The following is a 26,865-nucleotide window of genomic DNA, read 5'->3' on the forward strand; positions in this document are numbered from 1 at the left end:
GTGTCACTGCTTGCGAGCCCTCACATCCATTTCTGGCCCTTCACAAAGGGGACTGACTGCTCACAATCTGGATCAAATCGCTTTTCAGATTATTTCAGTGCTATAGGCAGATACCTCGCCTACAATCATTTTTCTACATCGTCGGCATCAGAATCGTGCGCTAAACGCTCAGAATGTAGGGTTCAATAGTGATGCCGGCCATGACCTTACAATCCGGACGCTTTTCTGACTGCAATCACTGAACATATGTACACTAACGTGTACTAACGTAACTCATAAGTTTTAATCAAGCGTCGATGAGCTTGTGAGTAAATCGCACGTCGTCAGTCGATGCCAGGTTGCAATTTCATTTCTGACAAATCTTATGATGTACATATGAATAATTTCCCATGTGTGTTGGATGTGAAAAATGGTTTTAAAGTTTAATTTGAAATTAAGAATTCCTGAAAAACTGTAAAAAAATCGAACTTTTAAATGGACCTTTGATAACTTTATATACAAATCTGTCAGGAAGAATTTCTACAAAACATCCTATGTTCGCAGAATTTGAACCTGTAGATTCTGAAACCATCCGTAAAAGATACTCCATCAATTATCGTTGAACTTCATCGAACGACAACAGAAGGATTTTTTTTTGAAAATCATGTGTTAGAGTAAACACAATTCGCTCATCACAATGAATTTATTTGTATCAATATTGAATGCGATGAATGGCAATATTTTAAATATTATCTTCCATTTATACCACGAAGAACTTTCAGATGATCCTCACGATCACGAACTTATATAGTTTAGTTGTTGTTTTGTTGTCTTCAATGAGGTAAGTGTTACTTCTAAGGCAACAGATTCAAAAACGGCCTTCGACAAATTTATAGATGAGAAATGTATCTCAAAGTATTAGCATGGTTTTGATTTGTCCATAGTAATTTTCATACAAACTTTAAGAGGGTTATGCAGTCTTAGTGTTCAATAAAATGGTTTCAATTTCAAACACCCTAATATGCTATTTTTGTCCAACACTTAACTTAACGTTTAAGGGTTTAAGTTAACATACATAACATCTGTGTGCGTCAAATCTGACAATTTTCCATTGAGTTAACTGTCAAATTTCCCGCAAACGTGAACTAGATGCGCAATCCTATAGTCATCCTATGCGTCACAACCCGCGGTCTCAAGTATGTCGCATACACATCGGATACGATGAAATAACACATGCAAAGTGGATTTTTAAATCCTAATAAAGCTGCTAAGTTGGAGTACACAAAGCATACATTATAAAATGAAGAATTTTGTATGAAAGTACAAATCACTTACTACTTACTACTGGTACACGGACTTTTGCTACTAAATGTTATTTTGAACAAACGAATTATTAGTAGGCGATGTTCTGAGATCACAGCCCTACTAACTGTACATATTTTACAGTCGCGTGTCTGCATTTCCAATGCTAAGATCTCAAAATCTGTCAAAGCTTGCTCTTTATACCAACCTAAGCCAGTTCTACTTTGATTGGATTTCCAAAATGCTCCTGTTACCACGCAAACAATCGAGCGATTCGAAGATCGTAGCACACTGCGTTGTTGCTATCCCGAACTGTTTGGCATGATGAGCGCCAGAGCGTTTTCTGCACCACCGGGAACTAGCTAATCCATTTTTCGGCAAAATGGCTTTTCTCATACACTTCATGAATTGGAATACAAAACATAAAACGACATAAAGGAGTATTCTCAACTCGAGAATCATATTATCGTCATTTGAGTACATTGTCGTTCACACATAATATTATCTGTTTCGCGATCTTTCGGATTACATAGAAAACCATGAAACATAAGTAGGTGTAGAAAGTCAGTGAATCCAAAATTAGTTCGTCTTCAAGAGCATAGCAGCACATAATAGCAGTGAATCTGTTTAGCATTCTGAGCCAAAATGACTATACCTTTCAAGCAATATTACGGTCTTTCATTACAACCGTGCAAGAAAAGTAATCGAGAATACCCCAACAGAAGAATTGACCAATTTTCGCGAATCTAATGATTCAACAAAAGCGACGCTAAAGAAGAGAGAATTAAGTTGGAGCGATAAAATATACAGGCACGAATACTCGAAGACTGAAGTAGGTATCACGGAAACGATAGGCGGACAGTGGAGGAAAGTATACACGGAAAGAATAATCAGTTAGTATCTAACGGTGGACTGTTAAAGAAACTAGCGTTCAAGATGATATTAAATAGGTTTAGGAAATCAATTTCATTATTGATGTTTTTAGATGAACAATAACACATGATTGTAAGGAACAGACATTCAATAAGTATGCAATGTGTAGTAGTTCCAGAATGGGTTGATCCTGGATATTTAAAAATATTTGAAAACTAGTCCTCTGGTTTGGTCGTTGGATATCCCCATTGTTAGACAAAGACATAATGACATCCACCGCCCTTGTATAGGTACAGCATATCCCCAGCAGCTGGCCCGAGGCATCGGCCATGTCTTAGCTGCACGGGGGGAACTCCCTCCGTCCGTTGGTATAAACATCAATCGTGCCTCTGTGTGATGTGCATTTCTGACGACAGCTGTTGTAGTAGTATCACTAGCAGCAGCAGCAGTAGCATGTGCTCTCCCCAGCCAAGCGCGAACATCACCTGATTTTCGACTCTCCTATTGTAGGTATTGTAGTTGAGGGTTTTCTGCGGGGCTCTCTCGCATTCGTTTGCAAAATTTCTGGCCATCTCTTTGTGGGCACGGTGTTTTTTCGCCGTTCCTCTTTCTTTTTTGCTTTCGGTCGGATGGTTTGTTGGTTGGATATCGCGTGAGTTGTTCCGTTAAAAGCCGAACAAATTCGGAATCGGATGATGTGTGTTGTTGAGGTAATACTGTGCGCTGGTTTGTTATACTCATGTAGGTATTAATGTTTCACAACATGTCCAGGGCGGAATGACGCAAATTTTCAATGGATGAATTGTTGGCTGTTTTTTGTTTTCATACAAATATGGTGGTGTTATGCAGAATCATCTAACAATCCTTAGAATGACGATGATGATGTGCTTCAATATTTGTTTAAATACCAGATACGTATATCAATTGTTTCGAATCGCTATCAAATTAGTTGTATCATGAATTACATAACACTGATTTCTAGAAAATCGATTCAACCTGTTCAGAATACCTTTGAGATGATAGAAATACTAAAAGGCAAATCAATGTACGCTAAATACAGAGTCATTTACATAATTTATTTACTCTGGCTAAATACACAATAAAGAAAGAACACTACCCAAGTAACCACTAGCCCGCTAATTCGCCTTTTTGGCCTTATAGGGCTGTTATACGGCTAATATAGGGCATGCCAGCTCTATAATAGCCCTATATAAGCATGGAGGGCGAATTAAAGTGCTATTTGGTTACTTGGGTATTTCACAAAATTAATATGGATTTTGTTATACGATTGTATGAGATCAAAACTAATACGAAAATATTTGGTACTATGATCATTTCAAACTATGTAAAGCTCGATTTACACTCAACTAATGATCATAAATTCCTTTGCAAAAATAAAACAATAATTTTGAATTGGTTCATAAATTCTGAACTGAACTCTAATACTACACTGCATCTTTTGAAGCACAAATCTGACGAAACATGATAGAAACAACCATGAATTCTTTATATCAGCTTTGTGCACAAACCGAAAATTTAAAATCGGAAGATCAGGAACGTTGGTTTACTATTTCTTTAGTAAAGAGGCTTTGAAAACGAAAGTAAGGTCACAAGTCGACCTTTGTGTCGACTATCTTGGGATTCTAAGATGTTGATGTTGGTTAATTTAAAACTATAAGATCGTTTCATTATTGGGCAATCACATATGCGTTTATAACACCAACGGTTCCAATGCTTGTTTTTTTTTTCATTCTTGAAATATTTCGATTGACTGGGTCTTTCTTTTGGCGGGTTTGATGTCCAAATCTGAAATATCATCATCCATTCGGCATCAAATTTTGCATTATAGCTTGGTTATTTAGTGTCCGTTCTGGAATTATTCAAAACTTCTAAAGAATTCAGTAAGTTATAATACAAAACAAAAGAAAAAAAAGCATACCTGTTATGAACTTTGTCTTTCCTGTCTTCTGAAATTCCTCAGATTTATTCTTCGAATTTCTTGCCTTTAAATCTCTCTTAACTACTCTACATAAGAAATCATGTTTAATTAATTGTAAAATCAGTGAAAATCGCAACGTTTGTGTAGTTGTAACAATCATGTAACTGAAACCCTGGAGAATATCCGACAAGATTTGGTGGGGAAATCCTTGAAGCTGTATTTTTGAAGAAATGTTTATAGGTATAATCAGAAAAATTGCACGAATAATTTCTATAGCTTTTTCTGGTGTGAACCCTTAAATTGACTATTAAAGAACTCATGGAGAATTTTCTTGAAAAAAAAAAAATACTCGAAACAATTTTGCATGAGAGGAATCTGTATGAAATACTGGAGACATCTTTGAAGAAAATTCTTGAAGAAACTGTACGAGAAATTGCTGGCTGATTTTAAGGAAAAAAAAATCTGAGGATTTTAGATGAAAATTGCTGGAAAAAATGCTGTAGAATTTTCTGAAATTGAGAATCGTTGGGAGAATTTTCGGAGTAACCCCGGTGGAAAGTACTGAAGGGATCAGCGATGAACTGCTGGAGAATTTCCAAGAGTAAATTCTTGATTAATTTCTCTAAGCGTCTGTTGAGAAATAACTAGAGGAACTTCAGAACGAACTCTTAGGAACATTGCTGGAGTAGTCTTTCTGGAAGCATTCAATTCAACAAACTATATTGATAAAAATGAGTATTTGTTTTGAAGCGTGTAGGAAAAATGAACAGTGTAACCTCTAACCAAAACATTGTTATATTCGTTTTGAGAAAAAAAAAATACTATTTGTACTGTTTAGTACGGAATAAATGATTCAATTTGAGTTCAGTGCAAGTTAGATGTTAATTATGAAGGTAAAGAAATTTTAATAATTTTAGTAATTCTTTAATTAATGTTCGAATCCTCTGAGCAGAATCTCAATAGAGAAACTTAAAAGTAGATGGAGTACCGTATACCTTTTAATTCCGCTCCTAAATGCTTATCTTTGACAGATACGCGTATATCGACTACCACTTGCAGTCTTCTTCAGTGTCAGTTACTCGTATCCAATAAATTGATGGGATTTTTGAAGACATTGGATATTCCAGATACGCTTTAGAGTTTCAAAAATTCTCGCAACTCTGTATTAGCGTTGTGTGGGTGATTTGATATTCAGGTTTTTCCACAATCCAGTCAATTTGTTTGTTTCGTGGCCAAGGTCAAACATTAGTAACAACGGTAAAACAGTACACGAAGCTTTAACACCGAACAACATTCGGCCCTCCAAACTGAAGGTAAGCTAAAAGCATACTTCATTCGAATTGACACTTTGAGTTTAGGTTTTTAAGCCAGATTTTCGTAGAACATATTTTTTTACTCTAATGTAACTTTTGTAGTTCTCCGAACCTGTAAAGTCTTAACAAGGTGAAGTGGTTCTTATAAGAAATTACATAAACTGCTATAATAGAAGTAAAAGTCAAATAGAAGTCAATATTATAACTGCTACTATATAAATTATGATAAATTTGAATAAATGGTCAAGATGAATCTAAGCCAAACCTTAACTTTCCAAGAGCACAAGTATAGGGAACAATTCAACACTTTTGAATGAAAACTTGTCAAGTTTTTAGCATGAATAACTATATGGTTCTCTAGATTATCTTCTTCACCTTAAAAGACTAATTTGATTTAAAAATATGCTGTAACCTTTGATTTGAAATATTGATTTGTTTCAATTTGGCTACACAAACTTTTTGAAAATTTAATATTCGATTAGAAGAAAAGCATCTATTTTCGATCTAGCACTAATTTTTGACCCACCTCTAATTTGTATGAAAATCCGGAATTCTTGTAGGTCGAAAATGAGTGCTTTTTCCCTATTGTTTTCTAAACAACTTCAGAACATCTTTAGATAGTTTTCACTAATCCAAATTAGATTTAAATATAAAGTCAAACAACTCGAAAAAAAAGTTTAATGCTCCGTTACATAAGCTTCTCCCATATGGAATGGGAGCAAAATCGTCAGCCGAAAAACATCCATCAAAAATCAAGATCTCCGCTAACGGTTTCAATTGGGCAAATCACGCCACATTTCTGCTCGCGAACTTTCATCACTTTCACATTGCCACCGCGGTTTCAGAAAATTCACATCGCTTCAGGTCTTCGTTATGGCTGGCTGACGGCGGCGAAAGCCACCCAAATGTGAACGAAAAATCTGCACATCGGATCCGCAAGCCCTCCAACAAAGCTAATAATTACATTTTCGCCATTTTTGGCTGCCTCTTTCAGCGCAACACACAACAACTCGCGGGCAACCATGCTCGCGAACCAAATTATTCAAAATCTAAACTCTGCCCACGAACGAGGTTGAAAGAAGAGATCGATCTACCGAATTCACTTCATTTTGCACTTCCGATCTGAATTACTTAAGTCTATACTAAATGAAGCTAAACTCACCGTTAATTCAGCTAACGATTGGGCGATGAAAACTTTTCACTGGAATCCCAAAAAAAGGATCCTCCGCTCACTAGTCAGCAGACTTGAAGAACACCTTCTCACTAGTAAGTCCAGAAGACGACTGAACTCCTCAGCAGACTGCAACGCTTCAGATCAGATTCTTGAACGGGGAACGGTCAACGCAGAAGGATCTTCAATTTCTCGCGAAGCAACTACACACTGGACTCTCTTCCTAAACTTCTCGCACACACAAACACTTCGGCTTCCGACTGGATCACACCACTTTTTTTATCAGGGTGCGCACTGGAACAGTACCTCGCTGTTGTCGTTATTGATCTTCACTGTTCTGGTGCACTCTGTTATCACTTGTTTTTGCTGCTTCAATCGCTTTTATTGATCCTGATGCTCATCAAACCACATAAAGCAATAATTCACACACTTTTTCTTTTTTGATTGTCCGTTTGGGAAGCTGTTGGTAGCGGTTGCCAAGGGATCAATCCGCGCGATTTGTGAGATTACAGCTCCTTCTGAGAAATTACTTCACGATCTGAACGCGTTGAAGCACTGCTTCAAACTAAACCTTCTTCACGGCGTTGGCTTGTACTTATTTACTTCCGACGCGAGGAATGGTCCTCTCGCGCGCGCTCTCTTTTTCGATTACACTCTTTCTCCGCGGACACTCTCCCGTCTCGTGAAATTCGCACTGATAACTCCTCCGCTTGATGCTTCCCAACACCGCCGCTGACTATGTAGCCGAGTCCGTATTGTTGTTATGCACACTCCTCTGGCGGTATGCCGGCGTGTCTCCGCTGTCTTCGCGCAAGTCTTTCCCCAAAATGTTCTGAATCAGCTAGAAACAGTGGAGAGAAAGCAAAATGTCAGCTATTTTTATCCAGAGCAATACCAGACGGCATGGTAAAGAGGTTTGATTGATATGGACCAATTCCATGCATACGTATGGATTGCATAATACGACATTATTACATATTCCGCTGATAAGCGTTAGCGTCTCGTCATCACACATCCATGGATTTCCTACATGATCTGACGATCGGCTGATTTGCGACTACGGTGCACTACACAGTCCACACACATGACGCCTGGAAACATTTCAAGGACAAACAACCGGCGGATGGTGGATGCTGTGGCGTGTCGATGATGACGATGAGTTAAACACAACCGTATAGCTATGCGAATTATGATGATGGTGATGTGTGAATTTCAGTAAGCGTAAAGACTACGTTACGTAGACTATGTAGGTGCGATGGATGAACCAGAGTGGATTACTGGCGTGATCGACGCTGTTTTATGTCTGGATGGAATATTACGGCAAGTGACACGATAGATGATAGATCGGAGGTAGGTAATAACACGCAGCAGCGTTGTGATGCCAGGCCGGGACGACGAAGTAGATCAGGGAATATTGAATGAAAGTAATCGTGCCATGAACGTGAAGGTTTGCTTCCTTAATAATGATCAACCCAAGAGTTTGTGAGCGCCCGTAAGCTGAAAGCAAACTGATCATGATTCTACTTTTTTTTGTAATAAAATCCTCTAAAATTCAGATTTTTTAAATCAGTATCATTTACTTGAATGATATTGATTACTAAGCACTGTGATGAACTTAGTTTGCAAAAGTACAACCGTACATCTATTCACTTCAGATTTGTTACATTTATTAATTTAATAAGCAATTAGCTCATTGAACATCTTTTATTTTAGTCGCTGGGAAATTTTGGGTCCATTTGAATGATTTTGTTTCACTCACATGTATAAGGAATATGCCAAAGTATAGAGGAGCTCAGTTTTGTAATTAGAGGCATAACATTTCAACACCTACGGGTAAAAAACCTCCTTATAGAATCATGAAATTTAACCAGTTCCTTTAAAATATTTCTATTTCTGTTAAACGTTCTGTTAAATATTCCGCTCAACAAATGTATCTAGATAAATTAGTTTTCAAAAGTTGAATTAACGGTTTAGATTCTTTCCAGTTCAGCTCATTGCAAATGTTTAGTATGAACATGATTAAAAGCTGAATATGTGTTTTATAAAATCCCAGTTCAGCAGTACCTGGTGAAAATGTGTGAACGGTTAAAATCAGCCTCCAACATCTTTTTTCATTTTTCTTTTTCGGATTTTAAGATTCTGCTATCTACTTTACTGATTTATTGATTTCTTTTGCAGAATTGTTCAGGCTCTATTTTCCTCTGATTTATCTAATGGATTTCTTATAAATAATTATTTTTTCTGTCTCATGATCTTGAAAAGTTGTTCAGATTACTAAGATCTTCATAAGATAAGTGTATTTGGCAAATTGTTCAGACAGTCAAAATCTAGTAGGGATAATTTTGATTCAAATTATGTTTTCTTTTTTGTAGAAATGAGTGTTTAGGAAAGATACTTTGATGCAAATAAAAGCACAAAGTTGGTTTGATCTTTTCTTTATGTTTGTGAATTTTGTGAATTTGGACATTTTTGTGAATTTTAATTAAATTACAACAAATAAACTTAGTAATACACCAGATCCTGTTTTTGCACGGAGGAAGCACAAACAAACATTTCAAGAGGAGCCACATGGGCATACAGCCATGCGTTGTTTCAATTCAGTATTTTTCTATCACGTAGGCTGTGACACAGTAGTGCCCATGAATGTCTCAATTTTTCTCGCTCCCAACGGTATCATAAAGATCTATATTCCCTATTAGAGGAATGAACAGGTAATATCCGATCCCACATCAGAATCGCCAACATGTGTCGGAAGCTTATCGCACAACGGATGTAGACTCTAGTGAAGGACTCGCCGTGTAAATCAAATGGAATGTCACTTCGTTCGAGTCGAGAATTGTCAGCTCGCTATGGACCGATGCACGAGTTCACTATTTAACGTTTAAGCGGTGCCGTGTTATTTACGTGACCATGGCAACTAGTGAATTCGGCACCGCTCAAACGTCAAATTAGTGAACTCATGCATCGGTTCATAGGACACCGACAATTCTCAGCTCACGCCAGACGTAGAATAAACTCAGGAATCAGATGCCATGGGGCTCTGCACAAAAATCATTCTCTCTCTTTCACTCTATCATAAAATTAGTAATCAACAAAGCCAGTAAACGTCAAAATTCCATACATAATCAAAACAGTGCAGAGCCCAGAGGACTGACACGGCTGTCATCCTGCATACATTTCGTCTCTTCCTCACATCGTTTTTGGTACTTCGCCTTTTGGTACCCACTTTCTGGTCGGTTTGCCCTAACTTGCTCCTGATTTTCGAGTATACGGCTCATGTGCTGCTAGTGCTAGTTTTTGGCAATTACATGTATTGCGATGATTCGTCGTATTTGATGACGCTCTTCATCTTTTCGACATTTTGTTGAATGTTTTGCGCATCAGTGTGGTATCATTGTTGTATCCAATCCAAAAAAATCATATGTTTTGTCAGTCTCCAAAAAATCAAAACAAAGACACTGGACGCCATGTTGAATCAATGTTGGGTAGCTAATTATTGGCTCATTTCACCCCCCTGGCAGAGCCCCATTGTGCTTATTCTGTGCGGCATGTAAGGCAAGATGAGTCGGTAAGGTGTCGACTCGTTTCCATTTCATTAACATTAGTCGCCTCACGTCACCCGAGGTGAGAACGACTCGTCTCGACTCACATGCCGCGCAGAATAACCATGGCATGAAGAGACTGGGACACTGGGTTATTCGGTTGACGCCTACTGTACTGAAAAGTGCTACTTTTCAGCACCGAAAAAAGTGCTGAAAAGTAGTACTTTTCAGCACTGTTTCTTTTGGTAGGAAAAGTAGGCCGTTATGTTGATCAACTTCTCAATGAAAAGTTGATTGATTTGCAACGGAATTGCAAAAACAAAGTTTTCAGTTCAAAATTTCAAAAACCTTGCAAAAAAGTAACATCATTTCTAGACGTTTCATGTAAAAATATGGTTTTGGAGGAAAAAAATGTATGGAAACTTTTTTCCATGGCCGTGTAAAAAAATCCGTACAAAAACAGAATCGGGTATACTCCAAAGAAACCGGTGACAATCAACTTTTTAAAGTTCAAATTAAAACTGAGGGCATATTCATAAGTGATACGGTGTGTGTGTTTCGAATCCCATTCTAGCCAGTTCTAGGCATTTTTTTCTTTACTAGCCAACTGGCTGTTTTGTATGTAGTACGTTACATGAATTCGTTGGCGTTAGTTCTATTTAAACGCTTACAGTTTGTTTGATTTTTGTAAGTGATTTATAGATGATGGAAATTTGTCTGTGACAGTAAGTTTCAAATAACTATTATCCTTTATTAAGCATATGTATTGCGCTCATCGAGTATATGCCTATTATGATTTGTATAACTTCAACACGTATCCAGCTTTTTACGCTAGTCATGCTATACAATCTTTGACAGAAGCTGACCATCACCACTGAACTGAAACATGAAAATAAATCCTTAGTAACCCATCACTCACTGAAATAATTTTCGTTGCTTTTCTGTCACTCAAACTTAAATCTAATTCCGATTTCCATAGATAATGCTTTAATCATTTTTGTTTTTTAGGTTTCATCTAGATTATAGTCGCTGCATTTGAGCTGCAGGCCAAATTATTGAAACAATATAATACGGTACATCATTTCCGTAAATCGAATGAAAATCACTCAAGGGATTGTTGTCTGGAAATTTGAGATCCCTGCTACTGTACAATTCCAACAAGGTTTGTGAAAACACCTACCAAGAGTTAAAATCGTGCTCAATATTACGCCATGGAGTCTGCCGACTCCAGCTCTGGATTCAAAGAAAATTCTTGCCATGAATTCGGTGAGAATGATGTCCAGGTTTGCAGAAGAAAAAGCAAAAGCAAACTCCTCCCCCGCTCTTCTCTGTCAGCATACGATCAAAGTTCCCACCGGAGTTGGTTACCCGATCTTTCTCAAGGTTACTCGTACCCCGGTCAATACCACGAGGAGGTAGGGATAGGAATTGCTGGGCAAGAGGCAAAGGACCATACAAAGGGGTCTATTTAATTCCTGCAGGTACGCGAGGTACCAATGGTATGCCATGCCCAGCCATTTACTGTGCAATGTTTGATCCATTTTATTTTATTTTTTCGTAAATTTGTTAAGCCTTGGCCTTGCGAAATTCAAAGAGCTTTTAAATATTTCTACTTCAAGTTGTTGCGAGGTATGGTCAACCAACTAATTTAAGCCTAAAATAAAATAAAGAGTTTTTCATTGTTAAATACAAAAATAACAAATAAGATTATTTCCACAAATTCAAAAATAATTCATTTGATTGACAGAAAGAAATACAATGAAATTTGAAGGTTCGTCAAGGCATGCTGAGGATATATTTCCAAGTTTCAGTTCAGTGCTGATAGTCAGCATCTGTCAAATATTTTATAGCATATTGTTTTTATATCGAGCGTAAAAAGCTGGATACAGTAAAGTGCATTGATATTCCAAGCAAAACTAGGTATTTCCAATAGTATTTCATATTTTATTGTTATCAAACGATCCATAGGTAAAAAACTAATTCCCAAACAGATTTTTCACTGTCAGATAGTTTTCGTTCTACTGATCAACCTTGCTTGAGACACCAAATGAGCTAGATCAAGATCCCGAGATATAGAAAATCAAAGAAAAAATATTACTAGCGCCACCTAGCGGATGAAATCTAGAACAGATCTTTCACCATTAGGTATCCCTCGATTCACTGAACAACTTCGCCAAAAACACCAACCAATCAAGATCATGAGTTATAGAAAATTAAAGAAAAAAAAAATTATTAACGCCACCAAGCGGTCGAATTCACAAATAGATTTTTCAGTGCTACTGAACATTTGCCGAAAACACCAACTTTCTAGCTCATCAGGATCTAGAGTTATTGAAAATTTAAGAAAAAATGTTACTAGTGCCACCTAGCGGACGAATTCCCAAACAGATTTTTCAGTGCCAGATATCCCTCAGTCCACTGAACAACAAGCGACCGTCTACACGCAAACAAATTTTGTTGTATAATCTACCGAATCCATGGTAGATTTGAGAACTGCATCAACGATTTTCAACCGACTACAAAAATCTGTTGAGTTTACTATAATCTGGTGAAAATCACTGAGCAGTGCTGTAAATGTGACTATGTCCATAGTAACTACACTACACAGCATTGTATTTCGATCCGTGACACCCACCGTACAACACAGTGTGGTCAAAAGTATAATGCCAAACTTGTCAAATCTAGAATGTTTCTAGTCATAAATACTACAACTGTGGTTAAATAAACAGAATTAATTTTCTTGTGTAGTGATGTTGACTATGTTTTGGTAGAGTTAACAGATTAATGCAGTCGGTTGAAAATCGTTGGTGCAGTTCTTAATTTTACCATGGATTCAGTAGTTTCTACAATAAAATTCATTTCAGTGTAGCTCATCAGGATCCTGAGATATCCGTTGGAGGGATGATGTGGCAAATTTTGATACCTAGACTATTTATCCAAAACTTAAACTAGAAGAGTTTTTCGGGAACTCTTGAAAATTTCAGCAAAATCCATCAAGAAACAAAAAAAGTTATGCAGGTTTTAGTAATGGTGGATCCAGAAAGTTAGAGTAACTATTTTTTTCTCTAGTATTTAATATGTCTTTGTAGATTCCATATGTTTACAGGTTAAATTCAACGTTTTTGAGGTTTATTCGTCAACATCAAAATCCATTTGATGATTCCGTTCTTATTGGTACCTTGAACATACAATTCTTATCAGTTTTGAGTTGAAGAAATGGGTGTAGGGCTGGTAGCAGATCTCTTTCCATAGACATGGACTCTGCTTTAAAGTGAAGGTGAATCGAAGCCAAACCTCAAATTTTCAAGAGCACAAATCTGGAGAACCGAACATCCGTTCAGGCTGAAAACTTAATCGATTGGTCACTAGCTAATGATTGATTTGATCGATTTTCAACGTGAACGGTTGTTAGATTTTGCAGCCTTGTGCTTTTAGAAATTCAATGTATGGCTTCGTTTTAAAATCACCTTAAAGTTTCTATTCCAACCAAAAGAGGCTCTAAAGTCTCCTTTCTCCCTTTTCTGATTGCATGATCTAAATTATGATGCGAAATTCTACAAGCTCCAGATAAAAATTCAAAGATTATAACGCGGCTATTCAAGAATTTTCTCTCACATTCGTCGAGAAAAACTTCAAGAAATCTTGGCCAGAGATTATCTAGAATACTTTCAGGGACTCCTATGTGGATCTCTTCATAAATTCTTCTAGAGATTCCGCTACCAATCTCCCAGAAATTCTTCGAGCGTTTTCTCAAAGGGCGCTTTGAGGATTTTCACATTCCATTTTGGGGAGTGCTAAGAAAATCCATCGGCAGTCCAACGATACTACCTCCAGTAAATTCATCAGGGATTATCTCGATTTGTTTTTCAAGGTTTGTATAGGAGTTCCTCCAGATATTTTTTTTACTAACTCTGCAACCAAATTCTCCAGTTGTTACTCTAGGACAGTGATTCCCAAAGTGGGCGAATTCGAAAATTTATAAAACTGAATTTGGGGGGCGAAAATGCTAGAAAGGGGGCGAAAGTGGGAGCAATTGAAAATCAAAAATAGATTCAAAGTTTGTAAGCGGCACTCATATTTTAATGATAGCATATCATCTGAAGAAGAATTTATTTGACACCTAACTAATTCTCGCGTAACATTACTAAAGGACCTATGTACAAATGAGAGATTCTCTCCTCTCTCGTTCTCTTTCGATTATAACAGTGGAACACTAAAGATTTTGGGAAGTTTTTCACTATAGATCGAAAGTCAATTTCCTTGACTAGCGTTTCATACAAAAAACGCAACAGAAGAGATTAATGTGACTCAGTTATTAATGAAAGAGAAAGTAAACAAAGAGAGCCTCTCATTTGTACATAGGTCCTTTAGTAATGTTACGCGAGAATTTATCAGTTCTCGTTTTTAAATTATGATAAACAAATTTGACGATTGTCATTGAATCTAAATAGTTTTTGCTAAAAATAATATTGAATGCTTTTTGAAAGCAGAAACTTTTGGCGATGTGTGAAATTTATTAGTCTAAGGTAAAGTTTGTTGACTTTCTGTTAGGGGATCTTCAGAATAAGGCACCTTAAGTTTTTATTATGTTTCACACATTTATTAAAGTACTCATTTGGATATTTTGTTAATACGCATACTTAATAGTATTTATAGTACAAATCATATTATAAACAAATTCATGTGACTTTGGTGGACAAAAATCGGGTTTCAATGATAAAATCACTGAATACCACATACGTAAATCACCCTACTCAAAAATAGGCCTGAGCGACATAAAATTTCATGGATCAAAGCTTTAAAAAATCTAAATTGAACATTATATTTCAGTGAAAGTTTGGGTTTACTGATATTTTCTTATATTTTGCATATACATTCGATTGTTTCCAGAACAGCCAATAATGTATCACCGTCGGACGGGGCTACATTTGATTCCAGGGGCTACTTTGGACACTCACCTTTTGTATTTATTAGCAGCGTAAATATCAATCTGAGCAATTTTGTGTCTTCAGCACTTTTATTAACCAATATATGCTCTACCACTAGGCATGATTTTTTCTTGGAACAACATCAACAATAACAGGATAAACAAGAAAACATTTAAAAAAAGCCCGTATTAATATTCACAAGGTATAAAACATTGGCTATACAAACATTGTTTGAATTTTACCCATGTCTTAGAAACTTATTGGGTGCATCACAAAACTATCGAATCGTCATGTTTTATGAAAATCTTGTGATTTGTTTTGCTTAAAATTGTTGTTTTATTAAAATAATTGATCACAGGTCTTATTTTTGCGACTTTTATTTTATTACAATGTTTTGGTTTGTGTATTTTACAACATAAAAAAATAAAATAAATGTTTTTAAAAGTGAATAGACATAAAACACATATATTTCAATACGTACCAATGCCAAATTCACAACATAATCTCTAAAAAACTATTTTCGTCATAGTTTACATGAATTTATAGTACAGAACAGTTGCATCCTTCAAATGCCTAAATTAACTTACTTTTAAGCCAGCTCTAAACTACTAAGAAGCTAAAAGCATATTACAAAAGCAAACTTACTTCTTTACGATCTTGCTAAACTTTACTTCATAGATTGCGTTTTCAATCAAAATTACTTACTGGTATTAAATTAGTTACCGGTATTAATGTGATCCTTCAACATATCGTTCATATAACAGTAAGAATAGAAAAAAAGAGTTTTTGTACATAACTCATTCATCATCGCAGTACCTAGTAGTTATGTCGTTCGTTTATGTCAACTTGAAAATCGAGCATTCGTTACTGATGGTTCCATTTAAGAGGAAGCTGAAAATTAAAGTTTCATACTGTAAACTGAGAATAGTGAATGGCCTGTTTCATTGAAATTTGTTATATATGTGTAATTGATTCTAGCTTTGCAATGTTCTACATTAAGTTTTTCAATGAAAAACGTTCCATAACATCACAGTGGACGACAATCTATTGAATCAGTTTGAAAGTTATGAGGATAAATCATTTCATTAGCAAATTGTGAAAATGTCCAAAGTAGCCCCTTTTTTGTCTTGAAGGACACACTTTTTTCGCTATTCAAGCATTTTTATTATTTCTTGATGGATTTGCCTCATATTTTGCACATTTGTTACGTACAAATGGTCGGGGTTCTGCTAAACCGCACCAAGTGCCAAAATCTTTATTCAGAGATATTTTACTTTAAAGTCTTTTCCTGTACTAGTTTATCGCGGATGATAATTTTATTTTTTTTATCGCTCACATGCGATTAACAGTGTTCAATAAGTACACCGAGATTAAATATACTAGTAAATCATCAAAAATTAATGATGTGATTGGATTTTATTAAACAATATGAAGCACTCAGTTCACTCTGGCTGAACAAAAATTGAAAAATATGGTTCTTGGTTCGGTTTGGTTGGATGTGTTTCATAGTTTTCAACAACACAAACAAAATTGAAGACAAATTATGTTTATCATCACCGGGCATGTTGGAATCCATGTCATAAGTGTTTATGGGAAGTATTCGTATGCATTGAATCAAGGTTCTCACGTGTTCATACATAGATCCTAATGATCGAAGAAAACCATGAATTCGCTCTGCCAAAGCGCACCAAGTTGCTCCCATTTGGTGCTCCTTTGCTGATAAAGTTCACAGTTCAATGCGTGAAGTGTTCACCAGGAATCACCATCTTTTCAGATGTACATTGACCTGCTGATGTTTTTCTGCAATATAAAAATAATTACAGAAATTAAAAGTTGTTTGATTTCCATCACCATCGGATAGAACATCAGAAAAAAAAAGTTTCACCGTGGTTCGTACTCTTGCCTTCTGAGTGGTAATCTAGTGTGCTACCACTAGGTCATCTTCACTTCTTGAAGGACTGGTGATAAACTTGAATCAAGTAATGTGCAGTTTGTCTGACGGGGTATGATGGCGATAATGCCATTTTCTGAACAACTAAAGCGCACCAAGTCCACCTGAGTTGTTCACACAGCATCAGATTAAATTAATTCGTTTTTTTTTTTCATTACGGCTTATGGGTGGTTTGATAAACATATTATATAACAAGCTGATGCAAGTATGTATTGCATGTAAATGCCTTTACTCCATGTCTAAATGTGATTTTCAGATAAACAGTACTTAGTGCGGTGTGGCTGGATAAAATTTGAAAGAAAATAGATCAACGCCAACGGAGCTATATTTTATTTTATTTAATCAATTGCTGCTCAATTTCACTGGCCTCTATTTCTATGAGTTGCTTGCAATGGTTAAATTGTAAGAATATAGAAGGAAGTTTAAAAAATGTAGCTTTATATCTGAAAAATGAATTCGCTCTGATGACGTGCGTTGGTTTATGGTTCGCTCTGGCTGAACAAAATTACAGTTTTACATGTCCATCCAAAGACAATTTTTGATGTAAGATTACAAGGGGCTGTTCAAATTACTTGATATTTTTGTGGTAGAAAGGTAATGATTATTTGAGTCCTCTGGTGTAAAAAAGTCGATTAGGGAAAAAATGGCACTTGGTGCGGTTTAGCAGAACCCCGACCAAATACAACTTAAATATAGGCAAAAATTATCAACATCTATCCATAATTCTAAGAGTTACAAATCCTCAAAGTTAAAGAATGTGGAAATAATGTCAAAAGAAGCCCCGTTTGACGGTACCCGAAATGTTTTAAGTTTATTTGAACAACTTAAGAAACATTGAAAAAAGAAGACAAAAAAGCAGAAAGTGAGCCGACCATTTTTTGATAATCGCACATCTGATTTGTTGATACAAAGGCAATTAATGCATATGATAGATATTACATGACTCTTTTATGGACATACATACGTTTTTGTCTCAAGCACCAAAATACCGCTATTCACTCAATTAAGGGTTGCTGAATCCATTGCCGTTTTCAAAAATATCATAGCACGTCTAGTTTTTGAGATATTATCTGTCGAAAATGCAAAAAATGACTATTTTAGCCAACTTGCATGTAAGTTTACCAGCTTGTAAGGCAATTTATTTGCTTAATTTGCCACAGAATTCAAACTTTATGTGTATAACAATACTTATCAGCAACGTTCATAATACTTTCGATGCGTAAAAGTTATTTTTTGATGGTTTTGAAAAGAATTGTATTTTCCCATATATGAGAAACGAAAAATCTACTGTAGACACATATTTTGATCCTTGAGACACGCAAAAATGTCATTTTTGTTACGCTGTGTATTTTAAATCTAAGTGGAAACTTCAGAGGATAAACTAAGAAAATTGATGGAAGAATCACCGGATAAAATCTTTTAGGTCTAAGGACTTCCTTGGAAAATATCTAAAAGAATTTTTGGAGAGATTCCTGATAGAATTTTGGTTATCCTAAGAATAAAAAAACTAGGTTATATTCTTGAGATATCCGAAATTTAATTCTTGGAGGAATTCCACTGGGAATGAACTACCGCTGAAATCTTCTGAATAATATATGAATCTTTGTAAAAATACCTAGATTCCTAGAGAAAATCATGAAAAATAATTCAGTAATACGACCAGTCATACTGTCGTAATGTCACGAGAAATTGCATAAAAAGAAATGATTCTTTGATGAAGAATCAAACTCTTATCATCTGGTTTCTTTTAGGTTATGTTTATGACATTTAAAATAGAGTATTCGATTCAAAAAAATAATGAAGTTCTAAACAAAATAGAAACGCAGTACCATTATGCAGTAACATAAAATAGTGCAGCATTATAGTTCTCATATAGTTCTCTCTAGGCTGCAAATTTATGCTTAATGATAGGACCGTTCAAAATCTTACGATAATCTCTTTTAAGTTCCATTTTGATTATAACAGAAAACAAAAGAGAAAAAAACATCTTTAGGTATAGGATCGAAGAATAGGTGCTCAGTATGGAATATTACTTTCACACGCCAAACGGTATTTTGCCCAAACCCAAACAATATGCAGTATTCACTAATCAATCACTATACTGCGAAGATAATACTATACACTCCACTTGACAATGGCCTCGTACGTATTGCGTATCCCGATTGTTCCCAGAATGCACCTTGTAACACATTTAACAATTGGTGATAAACCAGCATTGTCGTGGGAATTTCGTCTACCACAGAATCGGTCTACAACAGGACACGGGTTTTCCTCCCTGTCCTTGGGAAATACACACATCAGCACATCAGGAGGCCCCTCACCCGGAGAGGGGTGGGGGCCATTTCACTAAATTTTCCAACCCACTCACTCACACATACCAACTCAGAGTCCTATTGATGTGTGGATGAAGGTCCAAGGCCCTTTGCTGCGGATAACAACGTAACGGTTGTGGGTGGCAGTCGCCGATTTTTTAGCCCTACCCCAACTTCCCTTGTCTAGGCACTAGACGGAGCCTTCACCGGCCCGGTAAAATAAGTACATATGTAACATTTTCCGGCACCATCTCCGATATCGATTAGAACGCGAGTGAAATCGTAAAACGATTTGATTCAATTCTCAAAGAACCACCAAGCACTTAATCGATCTAATAGTGCTGAGCTTATAAGCACTATATGTCCGGTTTGGCAAAAAATAGAGCTTCGCTTGCTAGCTTCCTTCTTTATTCACGATGAAATGCGGTTTATCGATTAATCTTTCAAATCGATTGATTAGAAAACGTTTAATTGTGTATCACTGTAAAGAATTACCTTTTTAAACAAACGCTGATCTGCTGCTATTGCGTTAGGAATGTGTTCACACTTTCGTCGGATGGCTTCTGCCCTGTTGCTACCGGGAGAACAGATAAACTGACTGGATTGTACGAAATGATGCTGATATTCACTGCGTTATCTCTTGACTCTTGCACAATTAAAAATGCACTTGAAATGTCACACAATAATGGTGTAGGAAAAGCGACTTGACGACGAGGAGGAAAAACACGCCACCGCACTCGAAAGCTGATGTCTGAGTAGTGAAAAGGTGACCCGATCGGAGCTCCGAAATGTGCATGGGTTTGCTCTGCTCTGGTCTGGCTTTCGTTGGCGTGGCCTGAAGAAGAAACGCGTGTCACGGAGCGCGCGGCGGCCGAGAAAATCGATGCGAGTGAGAAAAGAGAAGGTTCGCATATCCAACCAACCCTACATCTGTCCCACAAGCCGTAGGCGAATATCCAGTGCTCACAGGGCTGGTAGCGACTGAGTGTCTTCAAAATAGGAACTTTGAGGCTCAAGAATCCATCATTCAATCAACAGCAATCATTGGAAACTAAAAACCAGTTTTTTCAATCAAATTTAAAGAACTTATGAACATTACTTCAAATTTGAGCAAAAAAACTGGTTTTGAAAATTCGCAAACGCAAATTCGCAAATGATGATTTTCCTCTTAAGTGACCTTACCTATGCCTCAAGAAAAAAACTATAAAGAGACCGAAAAGAGCTTTAGCTTACACTGACTACACAAATCAATGGTTGCTATTCCGTGATTGATCGAAGTAAGTGAAGATGCACAAAGAATCAACTAGAAGTTTTTCTGGGACAGGCCATAAGCTTCTTCAGTGTGCATAATTCAGTGCTTCTATTTATACGGCGCCGGCCACGGCCTTGTAGTCAAGTGGAATTTGGGGAAGGAATGTTAGTGTGTAACCTTTGCTATTTGGAGACCCTGTTTATTTTTGCATCTCAACAAAGGAAGGGATGTTTGTTAATGGTAAATGGATCGTTGGGATATAAAAAATGGCTGGACGAACCATTCATAGTTTTTTGAAAAATTATATACAGTCTTCAAAGATCATCCTTCTACTCCAGGATTCAAACAAGCATGCTTTGAATAAATCCCAATAAATGGGATCGTTTCGAATCCTGATTTTTCAATCTCAGTGAGCGTAATTTTGCTAGGGATTCAATCCAAGGATTGAATCCTTACTCATGAAGTGTCATTTTTGTATCTCTGTACGGGAGATGTTTGTTTCACTTTTGTGTGGAATTCTGACAGCTGAATTCTGTCCAGCTTTTTGCGAACGCCGATGGCCACACATTGGCACCCTTCCTGGTAGGAATCAAACGATCTGACAATCGGCTTGGGTGCGTTTTAAAACTAATAGAAAAAATATAAGTGAAAGATCGGCTGTAACTCAAATATTGGAAGAATTTTTGGCTCTCAGTCATTAAACCTCAATTAAAACAGTCTTTTCTACTGTTCAAATTAAAGATTCAAAAATGTCCTCCAATATAGATAAGTTTGATGATCGATCTTATAAGCTCCAGAAAAATAACGCAAGATCCCTATCAAGAAGAGAGCTTACTTGTAGTGGACATTTGACGCTCTCCAGTTTTTTTAGTATTGGTTTTGTTTTTATTTTTTTATGTAAAGATAAAAAGATTTTTCAACGTGCAACGTTCTAGCTTCCGCTAATGTGAAAAGAATAAAATGCATTACATATAATCTAGGGACTTCAAGGATTTTTAGTTAAAACTAAAATTGGATTTCGCTTGCAATTCAAGAAAGGGAAAACACAATTCTGCACAAAACCGTTATTTAATTTCATTTTTGATACATTTAATTTATTTTTCAATATTTTTGGTGTTCATTTTCCAAGTGTTTTCTAAGGTCTCCAACTGAACAAGGGACGTCTGTATTCTTGAAACTAATTCAAGTCAGTTTTGATTGATTTTAGTTACGGACATAATACGTTCCGGTGCCATCATAGTTACGATATGACCTTTGCAAACTACACCTTCTAGATCAACATTATCAACGTTGGAAGCATTAGACTTGGAGGAACGTTGACAGATGCGTTTGCTTGAAATTGTCTACAATATTTTTACGTTGGTTAGAAAAGCTCCGATTTCATATTAATCGTTTCACTTATGCATCGCTAGAATCAACTCAAGTTTCCCACCAAGATCGCAAAAAAAAATAAAAATACACTGCAGTAGAGAATTTGTCCTGTCAAACCAAATTATTCCTTACACTAAATCATCTACGGTAACTAGATATATTTTCATCGAATGCCAGACGTAATCTTCATCAAGGATTCAATCCTGGGATTGAATCCTCTCATACAAGAGGCAAGATTCAAAGCGTGTCTTGATCAAAAGGAATTGAGCGCACGCAAACGATCTTGACTTTGAAGATTTCGATCTTAGCAGCTCTTGGAGTGAGATTTTTTGAAGACTGATTATATATGTAAGTTATGAAATGATGATTCAATACATTAGTATGATAAAATAAAAGATTTTTTTATTTTCCTGTCAATTAAACAGATTTTATGAAGCTTCAAATTGTGATGTGAATATTATATTGTATTCGTGTCCAAACTATTTTATTTATAAAGTAAAACTTAATGCTTTATCGAATTGAAAATTCAGTCAACTCTCCCTTACTCGATATTGAAGGGACCATCGAGTTAGCGAGGTATCGAGTTACAGAACACAAAACCAATGCAACTGCGATCCAAGGGACCATCAAGTTAACCATGAAAACCAACTATAAAGGTATTTTGTTGATCATATTCACTGAAATCTGTTTCTTGACCACGAATAATTTAAAAAAATCCTAAGTTAGTTTAAACTGTTTTCCAAATGACTTTTGAGCTCTACGGTATATCAAACTAACAACCGTCAAATTATCCTGAAGTTTCAGTCAGTAATTAATATCAAACTTTACAGTATGGCCCATAAAAAAATGCGAAAATTGTTTGAACACAGGCGTTATTTTCATTGTTTTTGATAGAAAATGTAATTTCTGATTATTGTAGTATATTCTGACACAACTTCGCTATCTAGGACAATTTTTGTAATATTTTTCTTACTGTCCTAATTGATGCAATAAAGCAAATAAGTTCGAAGGTTTCTAGAAAGCTAGAAACAGCGTCTGATTGTCGTATACTATGGTGAAAAACTTTACACTTTCAAAATTTACACTATATTGTTGAAAATTTTAGTGTGTTTGGTATCAGAGGATGGAGGAGTTCTTGAAGAACGTGTTTTTCATGATCACAATAAAATATTTTGCCAGGGTCATAGTTTTGAGGACATTTGCGTCTTATAGGTTTGATATGCCTTTATTTTTTGTTAAAGTGGAATAAAAAATAAATACGGAGGCCAATAACAGATTTTTGAGGATGAAATTTGTTCCTTTGGTTAGAGACAACTTATATCAATACTAGCTCGTAGGTTTTGAGCAAAACGGAGCCACTTATCATACTTATATGAAGGTTCAATCAAAACTCTCCAAAATGAGCCGTTTCTTCGAAAATATATTTAAGTCTCCAATTACCCAGGTATGAACCAATTCTATCATTTGATATGGGCGTATGCTGGAGACAAGGCCTGTGAAGAATCTCACACCATCGTTGATGTTTTAGAAGCTTTCATCACACAGATATTGAACTCGACGTCCGCATGATAAAATTTGAAGGTATGCTTCCAATTCCTCTCTATTAAGGTGAAAGTAACAGATAAAAATCATGTTCAAAGCGAAAAACTGGGTCTAAATAGATTAAACAATACAGGTAATGAATAATATATATGTTTCATCCACATTTTCTATGTAAAAACTACCATAAAACATGATATGTCGATTTTCGCATTTTTTTATGGGCCATACTGTATTTGTATTTTAATAACCGATTCTATCCCAATCGATGAGGAAAACAAATAACAAAAAATAAGGTAGGGGGGGGTGCTTGATGTGCTACGTATTTTCCAAGGGGGGGGGGGGTATCAGCATGTGTGACTAAATGTTACGAGGGGGGTGTAAAAAATCAGTGAAAAATGATGTAGCATCATTTATGGACGCCCCCTTAGAGTACATCAGCTCTCTCCCACCCGAGCACTTCTGTATTTTTTCCGACAGTCACAGTTCTCTGGAGGCTGTTCGGTCAATGAAGTCGGTAAAGCACTCAGCGTACTTTCTGAATGGAATACGCCAAGCATTGAGTGCTTTGTCAAACCGCTCTTACAGTATTACCTTGGCTTGGGTCCCTTTCCATTGCTCCGTTCCGGGTAATGAGATAGCGGACTCTCTGGCTAAGGTAGGTGCAAAAGAAGGCGATGTTCATGAGCGTCAAAAAGCCTTCGATGAATTTTTCGGAGAAATGGGTAGATGGCTGCATTCCATATTTCCACAGGTGTCGAAAACACATGGTTTAGGAGGCTGGGCATGAGCCGTTATATCATTCGTGTCATGTGTCGGCTTATGTCCAATCCATGAACATTTATATTTCTGGTACCACCCTGGACAAATAAAGATCTTGAAAACTCTAAAAAGCCTCTTATCGTAATTTTCTGATTTTTCAAAGAATACTGAACCGATTTGTATGATTTTTTCAGAGTAGCTCCTTATTACCTGGTTTTGTATAGTCCACATTTTATTTTTTGATAAATTGACGAAAAAGTAAATTACCGCCAAAGACATTTAATATGGAATATGTCGGTCCCCCAAGGAACATCGCAATATCTTCTAAACCGGATCACCAATAATTAATATCGAAACGGCTTTTTAAACTAGAAGAGTTTTTTTGAGATCTGGTGAAAAAAATGGTGCAAAAATATTAAGAAACAAAAAAAAATATCGTGATTTGAATTTTTTGGCGGTAAAAAAACGAAGCTGCCGGTAGAGGGGTTAATTTATCATGTCATGTAGAAAAACAGAAGAATTGGCCGTGATTTCGATAATCGTTTGAATTAACTACTGCGGGTCATTCAACACTCAAAATCTGTTCGTGGGTCTCACAAAATGATCTCGAGGGCCGCAGTTTGGTGACCACTGGTCTAAAATCTAAAACATAATGTCGTAGTATGGTAACAAAGTTTTACGGAATTACTGTATTTTATTTTGCGGAACAGTTCAATTGCAATTGAAATTCATAGAGTAACTTTATGGGGAATTTCTGATCTAATTTATTGAGGACATGCATGAAGATGTGGATGATTCCTTGAAGAAACCTTTATGACAATGGCTAGAACAATAACTGACAAAATCACCGTGGGAACTCCTGAAGGGGATTTTCTGGAAAATCTTTCAACGAATAATTCGTTAAATCTGGAATAAACCCATTTGGACTTTCTTGAACGAGCTCCTGTATAAACTGGAGAAATCTGTAGAACAATATCTGCAAAATAACTGAAGGAACTCCTGAGATAATTCCTTGGTTGCAGTGTTGAAAAAGGAGATATCAGAGACCTTCCATTAAAAATATAGAGTTCTAAGAGACTAGCATTAAAATAGAAGCCGTCTCCAAAAAGAGACCTGCTACCAGCCCTGCGTTCAGTGTATCGTTATCGAGGAGAGAAGTTTGGATTGCCGACTGAGTTCTCACGCGGTCGTTATGGAGGGGTAAGAGGGATGGGATGGGATCGCACATGAATCAGAGAGCAAAACATCGTACGATATAAATTGCGAGAGAAAATGACGCCACGCACAAGTTTACCAACGTCCGGTCCGGTCGCAGTCTCCCGCCCCGTGTTAGCTGTATTTTCAAAAGTTTTAAATATAAAAAATACGAATCGAAATATTGGAAGAGTTAGACGTTTGCATAGATTTAGCAATACCGTAGAAATAAATTGTGAAGGAAATTGCCCACCCACACCCCCAACTAGAGGTAAGAGGGCGCAGTTTTCCATGCCATGCTACCCATAGGTCAATGACACATTGAGTTTAAGTGTTTAAGATATCCCGCCTATTTTTTAATTTTCTTCATTAGTATTGATTTAAATTTAATTGACTTAAAATCATTAGGGTAGATGTGCCATAGTGGTTTCCTATTTTGCATAACATGATAATTTCATAGTGTAAATTCTCCATATTCCTAATATTTATGCCCATAATTGGCACACTTTCCCTAGTTGTTCTGTATTCGCCAATTGGCAACACTTTCGCACAATGCGAAAGCCGTCTTGGGAAGGAATATGTTTGGCATCGGTTTGTATCAGACATCAGCAATACTGGGAAAATAGCAGATTCTCACTGATCAAAGCATAATACGATGGATATTAGCACATCATCCTACCTCGTGATAACTTTTTTGTAGTGATTCTGAACTAGAGTAAGTTTAAGTGCTGAGCTGATGCTCAATAAATCAAAAATGTATCGATAGCTATTGAATATTGATATTTACCAATAAGGGCAATCAGCTGTCAGCTGATATGACTAAAATTGTGCTACTCTGTCTTCAGCTCGGCCAATTTGGAAATCTGAACTTACCTATTATTTCATCCTATTATCTTTCTTTCCTATTTACTAGCCTGATTTTATATATTTTCGAACATAAATTCGCAAATAAAAATCGTTACCCAAAATGTGCCTCATAATCGAAAATAAGGATTGTGATCATTAGAGGACTTTGGGAAAACATATCAAAGCATTACAAACCAAAAAGTAATTAATGGATAATGACTGAAAACTCTCAATTAATGAATTTATAATTAGTTACCAGAAAGTATCGTGCAACAAACTCCACTGCTTTCCACATTCGAGTACCGTTTTGCCTCGTATTCTGAACATGGCTGGACACTTTGGAAAACCAAGATCATATATTACAATTTTATTTAAACAAAAAGGACTTGAAATATAAATAAATTGCGAGTCATTCAGAGAAAATTGCACAAATTATCTTAAATACGACCATTAAAAGTCGAGTGTTACAAATATGAGTTATGTGCACAGTTTGAGACTCAACGGTACAGTGGAGATCGGAACAGCTGAGCGAAACATATTCGCAGATAGAGATTGAGAGAGAACATCGTAGGATGGATGTGAAAAGTGGGT

General features: G+C 36.3%; 1 protein-coding gene across 1 annotated transcript in view; it reads right to left on the minus strand.

Moving 5' to 3' along the window:
• LOC5568814 (fatty acid synthase) overlaps positions 1–20,082 on the minus strand; it is a 57,754-nt gene extending 37,672 nt beyond the window's left edge. The window contains exons 1-2 of the mRNA XM_001658130.2: positions 19,806–20,082; positions 6,569–7,418 (exon numbers count right to left, since the gene is read on the minus strand). The gene's annotated coding sequence lies outside the window, so the exon portion shown is untranslated. The remainder of the gene's footprint in view (positions 1–6,568; positions 7,419–19,805) is intronic.
• Positions 20,083–26,865: the final 6,783 nt, after the last annotated feature.

Source organism: Aedes aegypti, chromosome 2 (assembly GCF_002204515.2).
Source record: "Aedes aegypti strain LVP_AGWG chromosome 2, AaegL5.0 Primary Assembly, whole genome shotgun sequence".
In the NCBI taxonomy this organism is placed as follows: domain Eukaryota; kingdom Metazoa; phylum Arthropoda; class Insecta; order Diptera; family Culicidae; genus Aedes; species Aedes aegypti.